Source organism: Mycteria americana, chromosome 9 (assembly GCF_035582795.1).
Source record: "Mycteria americana isolate JAX WOST 10 ecotype Jacksonville Zoo and Gardens chromosome 9, USCA_MyAme_1.0, whole genome shotgun sequence".
NCBI classification, from domain to species: Eukaryota; Metazoa; Chordata; class Aves; order Ciconiiformes; family Ciconiidae; genus Mycteria; species Mycteria americana.
In genome coordinates, this window is record NC_134373.1 from 32,046,702 (window position 1) to 32,072,358 (window position 25,657).

Genomic DNA, 25,657 nt, shown 5'->3' on the forward strand with positions numbered 1-25,657 from the left:
CAAACGTGGAAATTAAATTTGGAAAATAAAGTGGAAACATGGAAAATAAAGTGGAAACATGGAAAATAAAGTGAAAAGAGGGGAAGGAACTCAGTCAATGTCATGGCCGCAGGCAGAAGAGCCTCATCCAATTTCTCTCCTTGTTCTTTGTAAAGCAAAACAACTGAAAGGAAGGTACATAGGCTTCACAAAACACTGAAACATTTATCAAAAAAATTTTTTAGGAAATTCCCATGGGTCAGGTTACCGGAATTCATCTCATTTCTCTGGAAAAGCTAACACTACCTCAAATATTCAATTAAGAGCACTGGCATGAGATGGAAACACTGTGCAGCATACTCCTTCGGAGCGTGGACTTCGCAACTTCTTTCACAATGGGAAGATTAATTGAAGAAGGAAATATTTAACAGAGAGCCAAGATGCAAAAATTTTGGACTAAAAGCAACCAAGTCAAATGCAAAACAAAAGCATATTTGACACACAGAGAAAGCAGCAACAGATTACAAGAACATTTTTTGTTTACCTCAACACAAATATTTTTAAAAGCTACTTTATTTTTTAAACATTCAAACATTACTCCATATCTAAAAGTATTGCTCTCCAGACACACACTTTCATGTTTCACATGACTTGTAAAAGCTAAACAAGTTAATGAAAGATAAACAGCTTTAATTGCAGCTTTCAAGCACATGTTCAGAGACTCTCATTGACTCTCTGATATTATTTCACTAGTACGATGTTGTTAACTTAAGAATAGGTGTGCTAGTATCTAGCATCAGCTGCTGCAGCAGTCTAGCTGCCTTTTACAAGATGCCAACGTTTTACGTTCTTCAAAGTTAATACTTTTCTAAGCTCAACAGGACCGTTACCACCACTGCCAGTGTACCATAAGATAAAATGGACTCTTTTCCCAAACGTAGTAGGACTCAGTACCAATAGGAAAAAGGTTTTACAATTTTCCTCATTTTACAGATTGGGATCCCTGAGCAATGATGCACCCAATGTAAATCAGTGGCTTAGTGACAGCCAGCACAAGAGCCACGGTCTCATCCCACATTCCTGGTCCACTGCAAGCCACAGTTCCTCCTTCCAGGTCTGTAAACCACAACTAACTATTTAAATAAAACCTTCAGTCTCTTCCCTACTCCTATGGACTCTAGCTACCTTCTAATTGCGAAGAGAGGTGAATCCAATAATGCTAAAAGATGGTGGCTAGAGGTATCAGGAAGACACACTGGGACAGGAAAGACAGAACCAGGGAAAACTGACAATGGAAGTAGAGGAGGTGATGACCACTAACCAAAAACATCTGGTTACAGGGAAGGAGTCAGAGCTACTGGAAGCAACCACAACAACAAAAAAAATAGTGATGGGACACAGCAAAGACACTCCCTCCTCCCTGTATGCAGCAATAGCTTGGCAAAGAGACAGAGGCTCAGAGAACGGACCAGTCTCTTGGACAGAGAGGTGGTAAAAACAGCAGAGAAATAAGGCAAAAAGTTAACGGAATCAACAGAGAAAGTGGTGGCAACTCCGTCAAGAAAACAACATGGGATCTGTCAGTGGAAATGCAGACAGTTGTTGCTGGTTGCAGTTGAAAAGCCTTTGCCAAAGGCTATGAACTGTGTTTCTTTGCAATAATGACCCAGCTTGGTGAAGATGGCAGCTCAAGGAGCTGACCACCACCATTCTTTAAACAGCAAGAGACCCCAGAGCGTGGCACTGGTTTTGATGGGGTTATCCCAGGGATTAACCGGCCCTTTGTCACTGCTGTGAGCTGCAGGCTGTGCCTCCCTGAGGCACGGGGAGCTGAAGTCAGAACAAGCTGTTCCCTTTTTGTCTACTTGCAAATGTCTCCCAGTAAAGAGATAACTCAAGTGGGAGCTGCTCTGCGGGGATCTCCAAGGAGCACCATCCAAGAGGGCTGGGATACACGGCAGGGGGAAGGGTGCTCAGCCAGCTAAGCAACGGCCTTTCTTTCCTAATTACACTTTTTTGCCAAGATGTAATTAGTTTGCCTGCTTTGTCTTCTGCTTGACAGCCTGCTGATCTCACAGTTACCGCCCTGCATGCTGACCTGGCAGGAGCTTGTCTCCATCCCTTCCTGGCATATGGGTATTTTTATTTAAAGCCCTTATAGACCAGATGGACTTCACTGAATCAGCAAAACTACTCCTATGCTTCCTACTTCTATAACTACCTTATATTTGGGTATAAAAATCCACCCAGCCCTTCTTCCCACACCTACACAAAGGATTTCATTCCAACTGTGCAGGGAATAGAAGCTGTAAGTACATATTATCAGCATTATCCCAGACTCTCTGAAGTCAATGAACTATTAAGTTAAGCAGTCACTGCAGCAGGACCCGAGTACTTAACTATTAACTAACTGAAATGAACCAACTGTCTTAATGCAGGGTTGCCCTGTGTCCAGGTTAATACCAGGTGGGCTGCTGCAGCACATAGAGTAACAGGCCGTTACAAAAAGTACTTCAGCCTTCTGAGAATTTGGATTTAATATTTCCTCTACGATGGCTGCTGAACCAAAGGAAATCCATCACCTTCCAGGTTATGTGGGGTCACAGCTCATGACCAGAGTTATACAACTTTAATGTATTTCCATGACAAATCAGTCAAATCAGTCCAACGCTACAGGCCAAGAAGGACAAAGACTCTCCCTGAGATGAGACCCACTTGGAGCTCTGAGCTATATGGACTTGCTCCAGCTAGAAAGCAGCCCTTGCAATTTACTCACCCCATCAATACTACACTGAAGTCCTGAAGGAGGTCTCACTTTTTCACTGATCACAGAATCACAGAATTGATGTGGTATGTGCATCTGGTGCCAAGGGAAAAGACGGCGCCCTGCCCTGCCACTTCAGCTTTGTAATAGAAACTAAGGGCTCTCCCCTCTAGAAGAGCATTTACAAAGCGCTCAAAATTAACACTTGTTTTATGCCACCCTGCAAAGGGGTATGGAGTTCCCAAGTACTGAGAGGCTCCAGGGATGCAACTAAAGCCATTGATTTTCTCTCTGCATCTGCTCCTTGCAGCAGTGGTGCTGGTTTGCTCCTGCCAGAGTAAATTCCCTCCCTAAATTTGGTAACCGACAACACAGGCACCCCAGAGGCCCTTTGCTTATTGGCCTCTCCAACACACAACGTACATTGCTGATTCTTTAAGGATGCTTTAGTTTGAGTCATTTGCCTCAGAAAGATCAAGCACTGAAGTTTCACCCAGAGTTCATTTATGCTCCTCCACAGATTGGCAGGCTTTTATAAAAACAGTGGACAGATCAATGAAAGTGGGCATGGTGGGCTTCTAAATGCATGGTTACAGAGGAAAAAGCTACAAATAAGGAGAACCATAATTCTAGTCCATGCTGAATCACAGATCTTCCTTGGATGTTCTCAGTGCCCATCCTCTAGAGGTCCTTTGGTCCATCATAGCTGTGAAAGCCCAAATCATGCATTCCTGCAGCCAGAGCCCTGGACCTCTGGACAGGTGGGTTGGTGTGGCAGTAGCTCCCTGATTCACCACTCTGCCTCCTTTAGAAACAATGTGCATCCCCAGATGGCCCAAAATGGTGTAGACATCTCAGACATTCAAAGGGATTTCCTCTCCCTAGTTACCCCATATCACCTGAGACTGTCCCTGCTGTTGGGGCCAGAAGTACTTTAGGTACCTCATCTTCATCAGCCTGCTGGCCAACACCCCCCCCCACCATGAACAGCTTATTTTACACTCCCAGCTCCAGGTGAGGCTACTGACAGAGACATCCGCAGGGACTGGCTTGCATGACATGAAATCCGAAAAGTGCATTTATCTTTGCTACCTTGCCAGTACTCTGGGCCACACGTTATTAACACAGACGATAAAGCTAAGGAAAAAAAAAAAGAGATACCGTGCCCAGCCTTGCCAGCAAAACAAAGGTACCATGCCCCAAACCAAACTTTGCTGGAATTTCTGTGCCCGTACCAGTGCAGCAGGTGTGTGCCTATCTGGGGATGTTTGATTATCCCACACTAAGGATTTTTAAAGCCCACGGGAGCTACAGTTAAACCCCATTGCTACCAGTTCCTACTGTGAGCACTCTTTCAGATACATGCCTAAAGAAAAGCAAGTCTGAACCTTTTGGAGGGTTTAAAATAGCTATCAACCAACTTGAACGAAGCAGGGCTGGTCTGGGGAGTGTTCCTGGCAGGGCTGGGTGAGAAGGCACAGGTTTGCATTTGTACTTTCAACTTCTCTGTTGTAGGTGGGATACTGTAGGAACCATGCTGATCGTTGTGTGCAGATAAGTCCAGACAGCTTTGCTCTTCCAGGCCCCATTGCTTCTCCTTAAAGGGGAAATCTCAACTCTTTTACTCTAAACCTTCCCACCTGCTGGCAGGCTGTTTCTCACCAGAGGGCATGCATTTGCTTGGATACATAATTTCCCAGATATTCTTGATAGTGGTAACCGCCTGCCTAGGATTCAGATAGATTTCTTTCAGCTCCTGGAACCATATGCTGTGAATATGTGGCATGATAGGAAATGGGAATGTAAAGGCATGCAGCATGACAGCTCCTACCCCAAGATATAACTTGGAGATTGTGGTGGGACATCACACAATTATAAAGTCACCCTGGGGATTAAAATGGAGCCCTCCCCGTAGCATCGGCTGAAAAATCAGAGCAGACTGAACTGACCAAGCAGTTAGTACTGCAAATGCCAGAACTCACAGGGGCTGGTTTCCTCCACCCTTGCATCTTGTGGCCAACCCACTTGCTCCAGCTGAAGCTTTTCTGTGGTTTTGGCACTTACACAAGTCCTCCCTGAGTTGATGCCCCAATCTTCGTTCGGGGGAGCACTGACACCGCAGCCTTTTGCCTCCGACCAGGTGCTCCCCTCCACTGCTGGGCTGGGAGTCCCCACGTTCACACTGAAGCCCTGGAGCCCACACTGGAGGACAGCAAGCACGGGGTACCGTCTGAGGTGGGGAAGGGAAAGGCACTTTTCAAAGAAATAATCTGAACAGACCGATGCGAGCACCACAGCCCAAGTTAACTTTAGATTTCAAGTGGAAGAGCTGCTGGCGACTTGCCCAGATTCCCTGGCCTGCTGCCTGCCAAGTCCTCAGAGACTATTTTTATCATTATTTATTTATTAAATTTAACTGTCTTGGGGCTGGACCGCAGACAGACGGAATCTAAAAATGCAGACGCTCAACGGAAAGCTAGCTGGGAGGTAGGGGGAGAGGTTAATTATAATATCTGGTCCTGTCCCACTGAAGAGCAAAAAACTTCTAAGAGAGTTTGTGGCTTAACAGGCTTAAATTCTTGCAATTCTTCTAGGCACCACATTGCCTAGAAAGAGAAGGTGCTGGCTCACCTGGCAGGTACACGTGCCATTTCCATACAGACTGGCAGGCTGGGCAACAGCTTATGAATTCGGAGAAAGGTCATGGACTAGCAAGAGCAAGAAAACGATGCCATGAAAGCTGACAATCCACTGTACTAACACCAAGCAGGAGAGACCACTTCTAAGGAGCAACCTGACTCAGTAACTGATTCTCCACTACAAATCAGTTTTATCTGCTGGGATCCTCTACAAGAAAGGCACTCTGCATTTTTTTTTTGGCTGCCTGAGACCACCAAATTATACCACACAGGCTGCTTGTAACTAAGCACTCAGTCCAGCTTCTGCTACTAGATACCTAGTATTTTGCTAGTGCCTTACAGACCTAAAGAGAATTCCTTTCAGTCCTTCCCAACCTGTGCTGGCACTAAGCCAAAGAGGCCATATATCCCCTTATAAAGCCCAAACCACACTCTGCTATTTGGAGAATGCAAATCCAGCCAAAGCCACAAACAACATGGATTGTTCCAAAATGCACTTCCAGATGGATCACGATAAATGAAATGCAGAACACCTACAAAGAGATTTCCATCTTCAAAAGGAACCAGTGCATCTGATCTGCCCGAAAACCAGGTCTGGGAACGGGAAACTATGGCAAGTGAGACTAATTCTTTCTACAACAGAAATACTTCACACTCAGACGAACGCTTTCCACCCACAGACAGTAAAGCACTTTTTCTAAAAGCAAGCACTATTCTGGTTTCACTCAGAATAGCAGAAGCATGGCATGTAAACCACTCGCTCAGGGTCACTCAATACCATATGGTATTGTCAGCTCTTTGACCTTGCTTTTCCAGTGCTTACCTTGCCCTATTGTCCTGCCTGGACAATGTGTTGATAGACAACAGGCTTTCTATTCCAACAGAGCCCTGTAAATCACAGCTACCAGTCTGCCCACATCATGCCTGGGTTTAACTGAACCAGGAGCTGGTGGCTGTTGCTAGCACAACACTGATGCAGGAAACCTCATCGTATTCGCACATTAACAGCACGAGCCTTGCAAGCATGACACAGCATACTGCTGGGAAAACGCAGAAATCAGAGATTCACTTTTGCTGCTACTGGACAGCCACGCTTCCGCAGGACTAGAGCGTGGGCCTCAGTAGTTCACGTGGCTCACACAACTCTGCATATCCCCTTGGTAGGATGTAATCCTTGGTTTCAGTGGGATTTCTGGATGCAAAAGGATTCACAGGTATAATCATGCTTCAGCGCTCTCTGAAAAAGCCAGGATGTGTGTGGATTACTGACAAATTCAAGGTCTCTCCTTTTTGCACCAGTCCAGGCCTGGTATTTGAGCGTCTCCTTAAGCAGGTCGAAATCACAGCCCAAACCACTGTGATGCTATCAGTACAAGATTTTAGCAACACCTTACAGACTATATACAAGTATCCCACTAAAGAAAGATTTGTTTGTGTAGTCCAAGCCTCACAGCCTATCAAACATAAAGCACAAAATCTTCCTTTCTTTCATTTAGAAGAACAGAGAAGAACTCTCCTTCAGCTAGGAAGGCCATTTCCATGAGATGTGCACACATTTCAAAATGTACATATAGCAGGGCAGGAAAAGAAACTGACTGCTAATGAATCACCCTTGTTGAAAGTTTCCTTTGGGGCATTCTGCCATCTCAGTCACTTTGCATGCTTTTTAGCTTGGCTTTCTCCTGGCTTCGTTCACCTGATATACATCTCTCTCTAGGTTGCAGGGATATACACCTCTGTTTTTGTAATTCTATATGTCATTAGCTGGGCAATGGATAAATATATGGCCATATTTTAAGCTCACTTGCAAGAGCAATGATTAAGGGGACAAAAGCATTCTTTAAAATAGCATTTTTCTTTCAAGAGTAATCTTGATACAGTCAGAACAGCACTTGTATATCACTCCTCATCTTCAGGAGAACTTTGCTAAACATTAACTAGTGGTTCCTCATATCGCTTGTGGCATGGTCTCTATAAACATGCATTAATTTCCTCATCAGTTTAACGAACATGGGATTGATAAATTAAAACAAGTTGCTAGAGACCAGAGATTAATTTAAAGACATGCATCAGGACCTGGGCCCTTCCAAGCCCTATGATCTGGCCTGTCTGTTAATAGTGGAAGTGTTAACTGCTTTCTCCTCTTTTATTCGGATGCATTTTATTCCAGGTCAGAGCCCGTTCATTAGATGCATTAAACCAGAAATAACCACCTCAAGAGCTGTGTTCTGGCCAGTTTCACTCATACTGAACCCATACACAACTTCACCCATACGAGCACTAACAAGCATGTTATGTGTCCTGCCTTCCCCTGTACTGTCTACAACTGTCCTCCTCCCCCTTCCCCAGGTAGTTTCAAATCTAACCAGTTCCCAGATTTGGGTCTCCACATGCCACAAAAATACTTGTGCTGCCACAGCAAACACTTCTTTTGGTGGCTGTGCCAGGCTATGCAGGTTCGTTGTGTCCATTAAACCAGGCCAGAAGATTTCTCTTCTGCTGAGGAGAAATCACATCTGATCCAGCACATCCCCTATCAGCGCTTCCTCCAACAAACCCTCTCGGAGTTCACCATCTTAATGAACTAAATTGTCACCCCTTCATCCTCAGCATCGCTCTCTTTCCCTCCATCTAGCCCTTGTAGCCTACATCTTCCTTCTGGAAGAAGCCTCAATAGGTAAAACACGACTTCAATAAAAGCATGAGAAGAAAGCTGTGTCAAGCCTACCCTATCCAAAGCCACAAGGCCCCCCAGTCAGGAATTGCTTATAACACAAGATCCCATCCCGTCCAAGTAACACTTCTTCCCTTAACTGCTGACCTGTGCTGCTGGGCAAGGCGTGCAGAGGGAAAGGGATTCTGCAGAGTGCTCTGCTTTGCCTGCCAAAGATTTCCTGACAAGAGTAGACACTGTAAAGCATTCTGCAAAGAGAAACTGAAATGCACCCGCTCAGCTGTTGAGCCTGACTCACTCACAGAGCCACACTAACATCCAGCGTGGGTGCGGCTGAAGTGACACACCAGCTTCGTATATTCATGGGTCTGTCTGCTTCTAGCAATTCTGCATGTGCAGGAGGGCACTGTCACCACGCTGCGGGAAGCTTGTGATCTGCAAAGTTAACTTTGCCCAATTCCACAGGCTCAGAGCCTGGAAGAAAAGGTGGTGGCAGCAACACACGGGCACACGAGCCTGCCAGCAGTTTGCGTTAGATGGATACTGGCCCTCGGATGATAAAGCTTGCTAGCGGTCTGCTGTGTTTACAGTTATACAGCAGATGGTTCCTTTAAAACAGAAAAGCTCAAGAACAAAACAGGAGGTAGCCTTACCACCAAGTTGTTTGGTGAAAGTTTTCTACAATTTTTTCCATTGTCAATTCCAGCTGAGAGATGTTTGTTATGGAGAAGTCACACGTGAAAAAGAGGACAAGCATGTGCATGCCAGGAAAATTCAATAAGTGTTATTCCCAACATCAGATCCATGGCAAGACATTCTGCGTCTCATCTTCAGAGTACCAGCCTGTCTTTGTTTCTTCTATCCAGCCCCGTGTTCTCTCCTCCCTCCACCCTCTTCTTTGAAGCCTCTTTCAGACAATTTTGAGCAATCATTACCCACTCAGCCTGTTGCCATATATCCGCTGCCCCCTTCCAAGGCAGCAGCAGGGCTTGGGGATACTTGGCCCATTTTGGTGCCCCACCTCTTTGCCACAGCCAAGGCTCTGTGCTTCACTGCATCCTACACGGCACACTATCAGACTGCTAATTCAGCTATCTCATGAGATTCTGCTCAGCAGGCACTAGATAACACTTCACAATTCATTTTAATTGCAACTTCTTTGTAATGTTTTTCTTTCTTCGAGGGAGAGAAGAAAATTAAAGAATTGGTTGATCTGGTTTATATTATCATACTGGTCCAGATCTAAAGCAATCCTTGCTTTCAAAAGAACGGAAACAAGTTTAGTCTGAAAAATAACAACCCCAAGTGATGTCTCACAGCTGCCTCTCCTCAGCTCCATGCACCATCCCTACTGATCTTCCTGGTTTCTCTTCCAGTCTGCTGCCCCCACCACCTCCATACAGGCCCACAAAGCCTCCTCCATCTCACACATGGTGCTTGCTGCCTCCTCACACACACGCTCTCTTTCACAGCCCGTTTTCAGTTTGTCCTTTTGGGACCCTCCCCAGGGTCCCACAGACCTAACTCCACCATCCCATGGACTATCCCACCACTTCTCAACACTGAGCTGCCACTGTCTTCTCTTGCCATGGATGGCACAGAACGGGGTGGAGAACAGAAGAAAACAGGCAGGCAGGACTGCAAGCACAGAATTCAATATGGAAGCTGTAGTCCAACCATTAGCATCCCTAAGTGCTTGCCCTTCACCTGCACAGCACAGACCATGCCCTTCCTCTTCAGGCCAATACATGAAGAATTTTCAATAGTAACCTGTTCCCCTTTGCTCTCCTAGCATTCAAATTCAAAGCTGTATTCCCATTGAAAATGTTTCTGTGCTTTAACGAAACCCAACAGACACCTAGCCTCTGAGTCTACTGTCTTTTCTTTCATCTCTAGCAGAAGTCTGCTGTTCGGAGTTTAGTCAAAGGCACTGTGAGAATCCTTTCTGCTCTACCACACCAATTTCCCCTGCTGATCACATAAGTAATCAGCATGCTGTGGTATGCAGGATTGGTCAGGCAGCTCATGCCTATTCAAGTGCAGCTACATCCAGAAGCTTGACTGAACGGTAGGAAATACAGAAGCCCACAAGCTTATTATTTATGCTGTAGAAGTGACTAGAGGCAAGAGGAGGCAGTCACACCATTTAGTCAATGAAAAATGCTCTTTAGGAAGATTTTAAATGCCTAAATTCAGAAGACCCACTTGGGAGCTTTCAGATGCCTGACGCATCCCATGTTGAGTGCCTAGGCACTACAGGAAAGAGTGGCTTTGGAAACTGTTTCACAGGTTAACCAACCCAAGACAATGCAAGAAGAAGGTTTTACCCCTTCCTCAGACCTCTCCTCCTCTCCCTCGTTATTGAGGCTGGAAAGCCAAGGACCTCAGGAAGCCATACGCATTTCCCCTGTGCTGCAAGGTAGATGGGTCAATGAGCTGTCCCATAGGTTCATTGTGGCAAGCACTGGATGCTCCACACATACCAAAACCCACTTTCATTCAGCACCACGTTCCCACCATGATGAAGACAGACACCCTCTGTGCACACTTATCCAGGAGGATCAGATTGCTGTCCTCCTCACACTCCTCATAAACACCCTGGCGTGGAGAGGGATTCTGCCAGCTCAAGGGGCTGATCAAACGAACAAAACACTGGATGAGACACACGATCATTGCAGAGGGCTAGAATACAGTCTCCCAGACTCAAAGCAAGGGAATGCTCACGAAAACAGCTGTTTGAAAAAAATCTCACTGTTCCATATGCTTTTCCCTGAGGACAAGTTGTTCTGGTTTGAAAAAAAAATAATGTTGGTTTTAGAAAAAGTAGCTAAGTTCAAACAAAGCCCAGCCACCATTTTCTATGCCACAGTTTCATAAAATCCTTTAAGGCAGATGCTAACATACAGCTGTGCATGCAATAGCCACAGAAACACTGTGAACAAGAACTAGTTCAGAGCATGGTTATGGAAAGAGGTGCCGGCACAGCTTCCTCGGCCACCGCTGACAATGCTGTCTTGTTCTTCCATAAAGCTGTTTTGTTTAGGGCCCTCTTTGGAAATTCCATGACGACATACGTGCGAAGCACCAGCACAGACATGTGCTCCTCCAGGACTGTTTTCACCATGGTTAATATTCCATCCCCCAAGACCTCCTCAACCATGGTCTGTTCCGTATGTTCATTATTTCATGAGCAGGGACATACAATCCCGTCCACACACAGTTTCTGTCTGCCTGTCCCCGCTCCTCCCAAAAGTCACCAAGCACTTCTGTGGCAGCTGCTTTTCATGAATTTTGGAGCTGGCTTTGAAGGCAGCCACAACGATGGGGCTCGCACACCCTTTGTGAACTCCATCCACCTCTGCAAATGACACAAGCCAGTGGTCCTGATGACACAAAATCCTGGCTCGATGCACACTTCTGTTACAGAAACATTTAGCAGCATCACAATGAAGGACCTCAGCACAAGGAAGTTAGAAAACTCTTGAGTATTAATGCTAGCTAAGTAAAAACCTCCCCATTTCCTCAGCAAAACAGCATTTGACCCACATTATCTAGAAAGCATCAGCTTGCTTGTTGCTCTGTGCAAACCCTGCTTAAAAAGAAAGAAAAACTGGCCCACATTTGAACTGTCTCAATAATCAGTGGTGCATAAGAAAAAGGCTCCCAAAGTAACACCATTAACCCAGTGTATCACCTTCAGTGGGCGAGTTCTCTAAGGCAATTTTTCTCTTGCAGGGACTAGTGCTGAACTTCTTGCCTATGGCATCCACTCAGAATAAAGCTGGTTACTCCATACTCCTGTCCAGAGCGATCCTGCCCAATGAAAAAAACAGCTTCCACCTCAAAAATATATTTCATAAACTACCAGCTTCCTATTAAGAGATGTATTAGGAGACACTGTAAAGATATTACTCGTCAGGCATTCAAAAAACAAACTTAGATGGGTGGTCCATGGTACAAGGTGCTCTGCTGCAATAAGGAAAGCTATACAAGGAGACCTGCACCAAAACTTCGTGATCAAATTAACATGCCCCACCTACACTTCCATGCCCTCCTCTTACTGTCAGTGACTTGTAAGGTCTCTTCTAGTATTTTAACCCCTTACGTTTCCTATAATCATTGAGTATTCAACTGCAAGTTTGTTTTGCCAGACCTTTCCTATCGAGTCTCATTTTAAAAATCTTTTGGAACAGTTAATATTCTGGTTAAGAATCACATCACGTAACTCCATATATGTGGAGTTTATACACACACCATCTATACTCCAGCATATACACACTCCGGAGAGTCACCACTGGTCACAAATAAACACTGGATATCACAGATATTTTAAGCCCCCTGTCACTGTGATACCTAAATCAAAAAGATGGATAACAGGAAAATTGGTCTGCAATTTCCCACCAGCACATTCCTTTGCCAGGCGATGCCACTTGCAGTGCAGTTCATCAGAAACCAGCCCAATGTTCTGCTGAAAAGAGGTCAGAAATTGAGAGTGGCAAAGCACATCAGGGATAGATGGTGCTGGAGGTCTGCGAGGCCCAGGTCTGCGAGGCCCAACTATAGCACGTTGGGCAAGTCGTGGCCTGATTTGCTAGAAATAGGTATCGTTTCCTCTGCAGCGCTGGTAGCAGGAACGGGCAGGTGGGCCAGGCTGGGCAGCAGAAGAAAGAGGCAGAACGCCAAGGTAAGCCTAAAGCAAATTAAATATCAGAAGGCAGCAGGTTCCTTTGAGACTGCTTGGTTGCTCTTTTGGCAGAAGAGGAAAGCAAGCCATTAAAGAGGCAGAATACACCCGTGTTGACTTCATTTGCAGCACTAATTGCCATGCACGTGTGCTAATTGCCCTCACATAAAGTGCAAGGGAGCGGGCACTACTTGAATCCCATGCAGTAGGTGAGGCTTCCAAAGTAATGCTTGTTGGATCATGCTCTCACCACACACTCCACTCATACCAAAGAAAAATGGAGGGAATTGGGGCAGTGTCCTTTTTTAATAAAGTTATCCATAGCAGTTTATTTAGAGACCAAAGAGAAAACTTTCAACCAGACCATCAGAGACGTTCAACACATTAACAAAGTTTGGAGCTTCTTACCGAGGTAAGAGGAGGTAACAGCCACTTAAACAAACTGTTCTCTGCCATCACTTTGGAGCACAGGGCAATGGAGATCCACTCTGCAGCTGCAGGTACCTTATGCAACTGTCTCTCCTTTTGTCATTAAGCAACACCATTTGATTGCTGTCAGTGAAAGCTGATGGCTGCCAGGGCTCATCCTAGCTACCTGCACAGGTAAAATGCACCAGAAAAATAAGCACCAGCAGCAGGAACATAGAACTGCACTGCCTGGGGCCTTCTCCTGCGGCTGTTCACATCATTGAGGAGGTGAAAGCAAGGAAACTGGAGAGGAAGGGTGGGCTGCAGCAGGTGGAAAGACCATGCTTGGCCATCCTCTCTCCTGTTATGTTAAGGGTTTCCTGGAAATAGGACTTTATGCCCTTCCCTCCAGCAAAGTCTGAAAGCAACATATGTCCCTATCAGGATGTTGTCCTTAACATCCTTCAGCTGCATCTGTGTTTGCTTCTAGCTCCTTGACACTGTTTTCTCACTAGATGATACCCATCCCTCTGATCTATCTGCCAGGTCAGGTGCACATACCTCCCAGACTATTTTGGTCCAAATAAATGAACTAAACCAACTTTGGATGAGTTGGGCTGAAACCAGGCTGGGAGCAAAAAACATTTCAGTTACTGAGTTTGACCATCTGTTTGGCAGGTACTGCTGCTAGATTACACACAACCAAAACTCTGGAAAACCAGAGCCTCTGATCCATTACCACATGGGTGAAGAAGAGGAAAATGTACCTCTCTCTACTAAATTTTTTTTACAGTATTCCTTCTCAAGGGTTTTTTTCCCAGGACCTACAGAGGATTCAGACTGGGGAAAGAGACAGGAGACACTGCAGACACATCTTCCACCAGCATCTCTCCGAAAAACGTGCACTGCAGGGTGGCTAGTACAAGACAGATGCCTTTCAGTAATATGAGGATTGATCAGTGTAAATCAGTCACTATTGTTCTACACCAGCTGTCCCTTCAAAGAGAAAAGCCCCAAGGGGATTTAAAGGCACTCTGCAAGCAGCCAGAGGGAAAAAGGTATTTTTAGTGACAGGCAGAACACATTTAGATTCCAACTCATTTATTGTGGTGCTAAATAAAAACTAGACAAGGCAACAAGGATTTAGGATATGGTTTGAACAGAGGTAAGATTCCTGTTAGATCTGGCTGGGACAGGGAATAGCAGAAGGAGAAGGAGGTATCTGGCCATTAAGATTCAAAAGTTGTTTAAGTCAGCCCAGGGAATTACAGCCCTGCCTAAGGCCACTGTTTGTGCAGAAGGCACCTTTCAAATTTTTTTTCCCTCTTTACTGAAAGGAAATCAACACTTTCTCCCACTCTGCCCAGACCCAAACACTATGTTTCCACCAGCAAGCCAATGTTACAATGCCACCCATTTGAACGGAGCACAGTATTTCTCCAATAATCTTCAGCAGGAGGTTTGGCAGGCGGGGAGCTGGCAGCATCTCTCCCCATGAAGTTTTACATGCAGTGGATATGCTCATGTTGCCGCAAGGCACTGGCTGAATAGCACATGCAGTATGGCAAACGGCTTAGAAGAAGAGCTGATGGAAACCAAGGGAGCTTCTCCCAGGAAAGACACAGAAGAGCATCACCTGCCACTTCGGCATTTAATAACCTGGGATCCTAGACCTACGTATTCTTACAGTATATTGTCACAGCTGCTAAGGAACTGGCAATGCAAAGGTTTACTCTCAGCCCCAAGCAAGAGGCCAGGAGCTCTGAAAGCAGATGATGTCTCTGTGAAGGATGAGTTGTGAGCAGTCGCAGCAGCCCCTAGCACAGAAGTGGTCATATCGAGGAGACACTCGTGACCAGGTTCCTGAGAAGCAGCTTTGGTAACAGGGCCAAGGGCTGGCTAAACGTGACAGATAAGCTCCTCTCTTGACCATGTCCCTATCGCAACCAGCCTCAGCCCTTGCCAAGGGGGTAAGCACGTAGCACAGAGGGTGACACTATCTCTTGTAATAGAAAATGGCATATATGGGCAATGCACTAAGTTAATAATATAAAGTACTCCTGACTTACACAAGTTACAGTCTTACCTGGGAGATTTTACAGCAAAGATTGGTCTGTTCAGAAAAGTTCATGAGAATAAATTGAAGAAAATTATTTAAACCTGTGTGAACACTTCTCTTAAGAAGCGTTACTTTACTTAGTTCACATTCTCTCTCAAAATGAATTAAATTAACTAGGTCCATTTGCATCTAAAATAGAGAGTAAGGTGATTTCAGCAGTGGACTACAGTCTCTATATAGTGGGCTCTATATTGTGGTTTATCTAATCCACCCAGGGTTACCTTTCCTAGAATCATTACTTGGATAAACCTTTAGTGTCATGACTACAGCCAGATACTTATTATCTACATTAGGGAAGAAGGAAAAGGAAAAAATAAATGCAGTCTCCTAACTTTCTCTAATGAGAGATGAAAATATTTTCACAAAATACTTCCTTAAGTATTTGTTCACAGTCATTTTGGCCACAGCTGCAAAAAGCATACACTTTTAAGAGCCTCCAGAGCAGCCCTGGAGTGCTAACAAGTTAACTACGTACACCTACCCTAACAGCTGAGAAGGACTGGGCACTGAAAGGGAAGTCACCTGTGAAAGGACAGTTGACCTTCAAGCTTATTGCTTATACTGCAGTGCTTTCAAGAAGGCCTCATTCAGGAATAAGACCCAGCTGTGCCAGGTATCATACAAAAGTACTGTTTGTGACAAATAGGGAACTGCAGGCTTTGGGTGGGGTGGGAACTAAAGATAGGTGAAACAAGGAAACTAAGAGCCAATTTCACCTAAAAGCAGCCAGAGAGCTCTAGTCATGGACATCTCTTCTTTACTATGTGCTCCTACCCAGGGCTGCATTTGCTTGTTTGCTTAAGAAACCCCCAACAAAACAAACAAACAAGAAAGCACACCAGTACCTTTGTGACCCCAAAGAGCACATATACAAAGGAGGGGTTTTTTCAGATGAACCTCTGATTAGTACCTGCTACAAATAGTTTAGGCTGACTTGGTCTTGTCTTGGTGCAGTGGGATGGCATAGCTGACCTCTGGAAGTATCCTTCAACCATATCAGCTCTGGTTTTGTAGCTTTCAAAAGTTATCAGTGCATCTGTCATACTGGGTGGTGACACTTGCTCCAGCACACCAACACAACTAAGAAGATACAAGCCTGAACTCTATTCCCTCATTTTTCTGGCTTGTCAACAGCCTTGCAAGTTTCTGATACGATAGTAAAACCAACATATGCACAGCAGCTATTTGGTGGTGTACTGCTAAAGAGTCCAGAATAGAAGTGGAGCAAAGAAAAATGCCATATTCGACATCAATTAAGAAGGCAAGAACATAATTACCCAGTATGAAATCTGGGCATGATGTCAGAGACCCTTCACAAACCAACGTGACTATCTGTGTTATGTTTTAAGTAGATGCCGCCACCTTGAGCAGGAAAATACCCCCAATATGTTCCATCGCAGGGTGTAATAATCCTGTCTTACTAAGAGGGGAGAGGAAAAAAGTCGTGGTTCAGTTCACCTTCAGTTCAGAGATCACTACAGATTGCTTTTTCGGCTGACAAGTACTGTGCAGTACTGTGCAATTCAGCATTTAAACTTTTTTTTTTCCCCTCCATACCATCTGAACAGAAGAAATCATTAAGTGTAAGAGAAGAATCGTTCAGTGAGTAGTGTTAAATGAGCTCAGTAGTCCTTCCTGGCCTTAAGATCCGGCGAGTTCACCACACAATAGCAGTTCCCACACTAGTAGCCTACTTCATGTTTAACGGTTTTAAAGACTGCAGTTAGCTTTTAGCATGAGTGAGACTGACATTTTAATTACAGTCTCCCACCACACTGCAGAGTATCCTCCTTTCCTAGTACCACAGAGCATTTCTTCCTTTCGTCTATGAGACTACTAGTAACCACCTGCCCAAAAAAAAGAAATCCCATTCAGTTGGAAACATCTTCATTAATAATGTATCCCTTCATCCACACGTTTGTGCAATTCTGTGCATAAATACCCACACACGAAGCAAGAATACACACAAAGCTGCTGTTGGGTACCTCCCAGCAAACGGAAAGAGTTCATCACTCAGCAAGCATGTCTGAGTAGCTCTGTCATCTGTGGGCTGACCAGCAAACTACTGTTTTTAGAAATACTGATTTGAGTAGTCCCTTACCACATCGCTAGCTCTAAGAATTCAGTTTTCAGAGGCTGAGGGATACAGAGATCAGTGCTTGTAGCATTTAGTCTAGAGCAGGGAATAAAGGGAAGGACCCATGGCTTTTTCTGGAGGGGAAAATACAGCCAGGGAACTGTCTGCGTTAGCAATGTTTTATGACAGATTCTTGCAAGCAATGTCATAGCCTTTTCTTTTGACTATGAAGTGAGACAGAATGTCTTGTACAAGCTGCAAACATGTTTAAGGAATAAATGGTTTGCCTAAGTTGCTGCTTTGAGAGATCAATTTCTAATGCCGGGGGGGGGGGGGGGGGGGGGGGAGAAAACACAAACCTTTCTTCATTTATATTCCCCCTTCTGTTGCATCTGCACAGTCCTTTGTTAACTGTCTGCAAAGATGCACTCTGATACTAGTGGAATGTGTATGTTAAATTTGTAGAGCAGCTTTAATCCCCCACACAACCTCCCAAAAGCAAAGTTTCCCAGGAAAAGGGAGGATGATAGCCAAGCACAGCAGTACCACAAAGGCCCAATTCACAGTAAAAATTTTTATGGGTGTTGCATGGATGTGTAAAACTTTTCATTAAAAGAAAAAGAAGTTTAATATTTTGCCTGAAAACTCATCACTCAAACTGCAGAAGAAGCAGCCTAGCTAGGGGAATTAAAAACAAAAACAGGGCAGGATTGAGGATGCTTTGAAATATACTTCTCTTCTGGTATTTCTGCTGCTATGAAGTAGGAGAAGTCACAAATGACAACCATACAGTACACACTGGATTTACTTGATGCTATTACTACAGACAGTCTGGATAACATCTGAAACACACAAACATGATTTGTGTTCTTGATGTCCAGGGAAGAGAGTAAGGATACATTGCAATTGCATTAGTGACTTATAAATATGAAGAAAAAAAGTACATAAAGATATTTTATTTGCAGAACAAAGCCTGACAATACAATGAAACTTTCTATAGCGAATGCTGTAACAAAAATCCTACTCAGCATCAGTGAGGCCAGCCTGGCACTAGAAGCAATACTGTTGATGATGCCAATGCTGTCCATGAATTCTTAAACTGTGGGGTCTCTTACCACTTGTAAACGCATCATTTTTGTGGTGCAAAACTGATTGTGTCTGGCTGAAGCAGTTCACAAGCTTGTCTAACTACCAGGCTTCTGAAGGAGAAGGGCTTCCCAAATGTTCAAACGCAAGGTTGAAAGCAGAAGGCAGAGCTTTAAATTGTGTTCAGTCCATTTCCCCGAGTGTCAGAGCAAGACCATCTCATGCTAAATTCTACCGTAGATCTGTTCAATGATGTCATTCCTGTACCTGCCAGCGATGAAGCTAGCAAGACTTATCACCATCGTAACACATCAAGTACAGATTTCCTTGGGAGTGGTCCAGTTGCAGGTGCTAAAAAGCATTTTGACTCTTGTCTTGGCCTGACAGCCATTTTATGTGTGATCTTATTAAGTGCTAGAAACTTCAAGCTTTCCTATGATAAGGTGAGAACATTTTGGAGTTCAGGAGACAAATATTAAAATTCTTGTCTGTTTCTCACACCCCCTCATAACTAGATTATCCTTTTTAATATCTTTGGGGTTGTGTTTTTTCATTCACATGAGATTTCCCCTTGGGTTTTTACCTAGCCCGAGGACTCCATAATAATGAATCAAATTAAATTTCTGGCAGCAGCAGAATATATACCAGGTAAAGACAAAAAAAAAAAAAAAAATTTTTTTAAAGTATCATAAATGTCAAAACAAAAAGAAGAAAGAGCATCCCTTGGATGCAAGATATCACAAGTTCAGATCACTAGGCTAGACTTCAGAAGGAGGGAAGGAACTAACACCGAGTATATCCCACATCAAAACACAGGACTCACAGGAAATGAAAAAAGTCACACAGCAGTTATACAGGAACCCCACCCACTTCCCAGAAGCTGTGAATCTTCGCATTCCTTGCACACACTTTGTCACTGTCCTATGCCTCTGGGCCATGAAAAAAACCCCTGCAGCACATCATGAAATCATGTAGCAGCTGGAAGACTCGGGAGAGACTCTGGTGCACTCCAGCTCCCTCCACACTACATTTTCTGGGTACAGATTACCTGTGCAAGGTGCCATGTAAATCCTACAGTAAAAAGCAAACGGGAAGATTAAAGCTTGCCTAAGGCTAGCAAAACTTGGAGCCCTGTCTTCTACCTCCCCAAACAGAAGCAGGTATTTTCTCTGAACCTCAGGTTCTCAAAAGCCACTACCAGCTACAGGGTGGACCACTTTACCACACACGTGGAAGCTGCTGTCAAAGTAATTTCAATTTTTACCTCTCGGTGTTTCAGCTGCTGCTGGAGATTTTTCATTGCATCTTCTACCAGGACAGAAGGAAAGTTCTTTTAGTTCGATTAGAAAATGAGAGTAATATCCAGTACCGAAATATAGTAGCAAAACCAGTTACTCCCAAAAGACTGAAACTATTCCAACTACTGCAATGGCCAAAAAATTAGCAATTGTTCCAATTTTCTTAAAAGACTGAGAGGGAGCTATAGTGCATGACTGAAAGATTAGCTAATCAAACACAAATTCAATGCATTTGGAGACGTCTGGTGCCCAAAGTTCACATTCCAGCGGGGCAGAGTCCCAGTCCTCTTCCACCCCAGACCTCGGCAGCGCTGCCCAAGCAACAGCTAACTCGGAGCAAAAGGGCATTTAGGAAGCGCTGAGCCGATTCAGGCTCCGAGAGGGCACTACCAGTTCCAGCGAGCCCTTAACACTAGGATAATCAGCATTTTGTTTCCACTGCTGCTCAGGTTTATAAATCATCTGAATGTAGTTAATCACAAAAGACCATGTAAATAAGATGTCCTGCCTTGGACAGGTCTCTGAGAGTACAGGGTCACATTGGTGTCAAACCAAGCCATCAAGCCCAGGAAACTGAAGGACAAGTCAATGGCTGCTTTGTAAGATTAGGGCATGGAAAGCTATCCTTTTGCCTCATGCATCTCGATGAATCCTGTTTTCCTGAAATATCTTCACCTCTCCAGAAATAAACAGAACTAGCACACCTTGCCTTTTCAAGCGTGTCATAAAAATGCCTAGAAGGACAAGCCTCTTGCTAGAATTAGTGCATCTGGCAGAGCAATGCAGCTAAATCATCCCCATCAGGTTTTGTCTTCAATTCACTGAGATCCAAGCCAGCTATAAGACTGCAATTGCTACCAAAGGCTGAGAGAAATGAGTCAAATGGGTCAGTTTACTGAGACAATGAACCTATTAAGAATCCAGGAACGCAGAGAAATTAGACACACAGCACTCAAACACTATTACACTAACAGTTATTGATACCAGTGAACATTAGAGTGAAATATCAAACTAATGCAGAGTGGTGGGAAGGACGATAAAGCAAGGGCGGGGGGGGGGGGATTAGGAGGTGGCAGGATCATAGGGTAATCTAGGAGATAAGAAAAACAGATACACCTTTGTAAACCTCAAGCAACACATGCATTCCCAAGAGATACAGACAATATTCCTACTAAGGACTAATTGATATACAATACCTCAGGGATTTAATTAATTACCTCTGTTACAGAATTACACTAGGGAGGCAACTACCAATGCAACAGTTACTGAATATTTCGGGTTGCCATTTTTTCCCTGAACAGAAGACCGCAAATCATCAATTTTTACTAACTTCAGTCAAACTGCTGCTCAGGCAGATTCTTCAGTTGTTAGCAGTGCTGGAGCACATCTTACTGCATGAGAGCTCTACTGATATGAATGTTTATGCAGAACAGGACATTAAGTGCTGTTTGAGGCACACAGTATCTGGCCCCATGTGGCAGAGTGCCTTAAAATCACATCCTAAATGAACATTACTCAAATTTATTTTCCAGGTGGACAAAAGTAAAACAGGCAGCAAACAAGCATAATAAAAGTGACACACAGATCTATCTGCATTTCAAGTAGCTCATCTCTTCTTCTTTATGAATAAAGGCCACTCGAAGACAATGAAAGTGTAATACAGTGACTTGTGAGAATCTGTTAGTCTCGAAATCAGTCATCACCTACATATCTTAAGCACGCTAAGGCTGAGATGGAACATACAGTACTATTTCTCCTGCTATGTGACTAGCTTCTCGTTGAATGCCATTTAAATTACATCTAAAAAGCATCTTTACGAGATGCTAGAAGATATCCACAAGACTCAAGTTGATATCCTATTACAGTAAGAAGTTGTTTTTAGCCCTGCTGAAGCGAGAGTTTATTTAGGGAAATGAAAAAGAGAGACTGCACATGTTTTCATACCAACATCTCCCTAGAAATGGTTAAACTGAAATGCTACACTTTTGAGAGAGCCACCACGCAGCTGCGGATCAATCATGTACCATTAACATGGACTGACAGGGAGAAAGGCCAACACGTACACAGTTCTCACAAGTGAAGGATGAGGAGTACTAATGTAATGTTGTTATGATGGAGGCGTATAGAAAGGGGCCAAGCAACAAGGAGCTCAATATCAGGAGCCTTGATATTGAGTGCCAGAGTGCCATAAAACAAGAGCCATGTGCTGGGGCAGCTGTTCAGCACTGTGCTATCAGAGTTCCTTTGCAGAAGGTTTGCAGTAGTATTTGGGGAGGAAAGAGATCAGAGCATTGCAGTTTCTCTTTCGATGAGGTTACTGACACAAGACAAAAAAAAAAGTAGTATTTATCTTTCCCTGTCTTCTGTTTTCATGGTACCTTAACAGTCACCTACTCACACTGAGTTAATAAACTACAAAGGCTTAACTGTATCCTTGAACAAGGAACCTCAGAAAGTTACAATAAAACAGGTTTGGATGGGAAAACAGGAGTAAATCTAACCTCAGTCCATGGGTTTGTTTGATGTTTGTATACGGCATTCTTACCCTTACCCCTGGTCCCCCACCCACAATCCCCATTCCTTTTTAAGTCTGATTCAGAGCCCAAAAAACTCTGTTGTGAAACTCCCTGTCCCTTAGCCCCTAGTCTTAAAAAAATGACAGTGCTTACTCAAGACTATCTGTACTGAGGGCAGCTGGTCTACTCACATGACTTCAGCTAAGCATCTGCAACCCATATGCTGTAAGTTCTTCCCATGCATCTGTAAAAGTTTGTGGGTCCGCCAGGTAGTTTGTTTCTACCAGAACATAGAATAAATCTCAGTATCATCTTTGTTATGAATGCAAGACAGTTTATGGATAAATAGTATATTTCCTTCTCAGTTAAGTATTAGATAGTCTCATTTGCACGTAAAGTACTTCTTGTATGAATCCTGGAGTTGAATGTGTTTTTTAGAGCCCTGAAGCGTATGAAAACCAACACATGGAAAAGGCTGGCCTAAAAAGAGATACACTATATATACGCAAAGAGAGGAAGACACAGACTTACGTGCATCGAAACACATTTGTAATCCAAACTGTCCTAGAAGAACACAAGGACACAAACCTGAAGACAAATGCAGTCATCCCCTCCCCAATGAGTCCGAAAGCAGTCCCTCTAGAATTAATTGATCATAGGTACACAAGAAAAACCTTTAAGCAATCAAGATTTGTAGTTGGTGGAGTGTTACACATTTAATGTGCTCTGCTTCCAGCAGCAGTCTTTGGATGCCAGTAAATTCTCAAACACACGATTTCTTTTTCTCCCCTCCCTCAGCATTGGATAACTTTTGAATATAATGCAATAATATGTATTAATTAGCATTGTTTTGTTCCAATCAAACATCATTTCAAGAAGCCAAGATCATCGCCCCTACCCGATCAGACTCGCAGTGGTACCAAGTATACCTGCTGCTGTTGCTAGGGGTGCTCAGGGCACTCTCGAAAGACAGACCCCAGACTCCTCCAGGTAGCAAACAGAAGTCAGAGCCTACGTTCAAAGTCCAGTGACCCCAGAAGAATTATTAAAAAAGCAGCTCAGTTAAGACTGAACAATCACAACTACCGTTACTCCTGTCACCTTACCGCTTCAGAAGTAGCAGACTGCCTTAACCCTTTCATGAAGCCTGACTAGCATAGCCTCAGACCAGAGAGTCTGGTGACAGAGAAGTCCAGTAGTGCTAGGAGAAGGTAATTCAGACAATAAAATCATGCAGCAAGGGAATCCAACAAGTTGCCTTTCTCCTGAAAGGGACCTACAACCAAGAATTTAACTCTCTTAAGAAAGAGGAGCAGCGAGGTTTTTAACGGGCTCCTGAGCCTCACAAAAGTGCTCAGGAGTCTACACAAGAGTCCCTCGGCTTTGAATGTTAGTGGATCATAACAGGAGTGCATGATTTTTCCTGGCTTGGAAACAACTGGAAGAAGATTACAAGAAAAAAGCCCACACAAAGAAGAACTCATTTAAGTATTATGGTTAAAAAAAGCCATGAAAAAGAGAGGAAAGGGGATACACATCCTAACCAGCCTTTCTTCTGTGACTGCCGTGGATAAAGAACCATCTGGTCACGTAGTCACAAATGCATTCACATCCACTCCTGCTCCACAAAACCCAGGCTGATGTGACTGCCAGGATGAAGTCACTGAAAACAACTTAACGCCCTCTTCTCGATTTATCTGGTCTTCGTCTACCTTCGCCCCTGTTAGTTTGAAGGGGGAAAACAGGGCTTGCATGCATCAGTGGGGCAGAGCTGAACACAACAGATCTCCATGGCAATGAGATACAGCCCAGCGATGAAGGCCTGTTAATAACTGTGAGGCAATGTGCTCGGCAGAAACAGATTTTTCTATCAGACAGCCAGAGATAGCAGCTCATGTTCATACGCAAACGTGCAAGGAATCTGATTCTTGGCCTTGTACAACCCCACTGAATTCAGCCAGAGCTACGCCAATGTGGACCACAGCAAGATACCAGTATTTGGTGTTAGCGGGAAAAATAAATATGCAATATGGAGAGACACTCTGCCCTTAAAAACAAAGAGTACTCCTAAAACATTCCTCTTTAACTCAGCATTTATTGCCAACCTGCAGGAAAACCCAGCGCTAGTATGAAAGGCAAAGCAACTGCGTAATGCATGGATTTGTGCCTACTGTACCATCACCTACTGCCCGTGCTTTTACCTTCAACAAGTGCACATTTATACACAAGCTCAGCCTTGTACAAATAACCCTGCTGCATTTGGAAAGGGAGGGAGCTATCATTATCCCAAATTCTCCACTGAGGAAGTCAATAATTTGGCCTTTGTGATTTAGGCTCCTTTCCATTAAAATACAGTTACCAACACTTTCCAATGTAACTATATTTTATGCATTCGTTAGTATCCTCCAAACTCAACTTTGCTCATAACAGACTGCCAAGTCTTCTGGCCATAATCATGATGAGCTTTGCCTTCATACGTAAGAATACAGTCTCCAAATACACTGAACTTAATAGAACAAGTCTCGGTTTATAAAGTTAAGAGCACGCACCAAGCTTTGCAGGACCACAGCCCCAGCAAGGAAGAGCTGGGACCATCAGCAAACTTTTCCAAGCCAAGCAGAAAAACAGCAACTGTCCTGCTTACAGCGTATGCTCTGCCGGAAATGTACAAAAAGCTGTTTATATCAAGCATAAGAAAAATATGCCATGTACACTTTATAAAAATATCTGTAACAACCTAAGAACAAAGCCAGAAACTGTCCAAGCAGGCTTAACTGGGTGGGGGGTGAGGGGAAGAGAATGGGAGGGGGGGGAAGAAAGAGTAATTTCATGGGCTATTTTGTAGAGCTGAGCAGCAACAGCCCCATCCTACTGAAGTTTTATTTATGCCCTACAACTTTTCCTGACATTGCAATAGGTGGAATTCAAAACAACTTAGAAGTAAGACTCAAGGCAGGCACTGCAAGCTCAAGGCTTTATTTTTTATTATGCAATAGGGCTGTAAAGCTACCAAACACCTGATTTTAATAAACAATCCCCGGTTACATGCAAGCATCAGGGCTGACTCTGTGACAGGCTCATCCTTGTTCAGAGTCCTGCTCATCAGAGGGATGGCGATTACCACATAGCTACGACGTTTTGAGTCAATGGTTTCCCGATTGCCAAGGTGTCTGGTAAGCTTAAAGCACATGAGCCCCAAGGCTGCTTGCTTCACTTGAAAAGAAGAGTGGCGCCTTGTATTGCTATTGTTTATACAGATATGGTAATTAAAAATTGCACTGTAATGCATTCAATAATAGTCTTATTGTTCCCATGAATTGAGCTGCTCCAGTTAAACATGATATCACAGCTAAATAATAATCTGCATTTATACTTTTTTTTTAAAAAACTTTTTTTTCTGGCTGTATATGAAC

The 25,657-nt window shown here is 44.0% G+C and overlaps 1 protein-coding gene across 1 annotated transcript in view; it reads right to left on the reverse strand.

Annotated features, from left to right (window-relative positions):
* ADCY5 (adenylate cyclase 5) overlaps positions 1-25,657 on the reverse strand; it is a 222,750-nt gene that overhangs the window by 194,523 nt on the left and 2,570 nt on the right. The window lies entirely within an intron of this gene.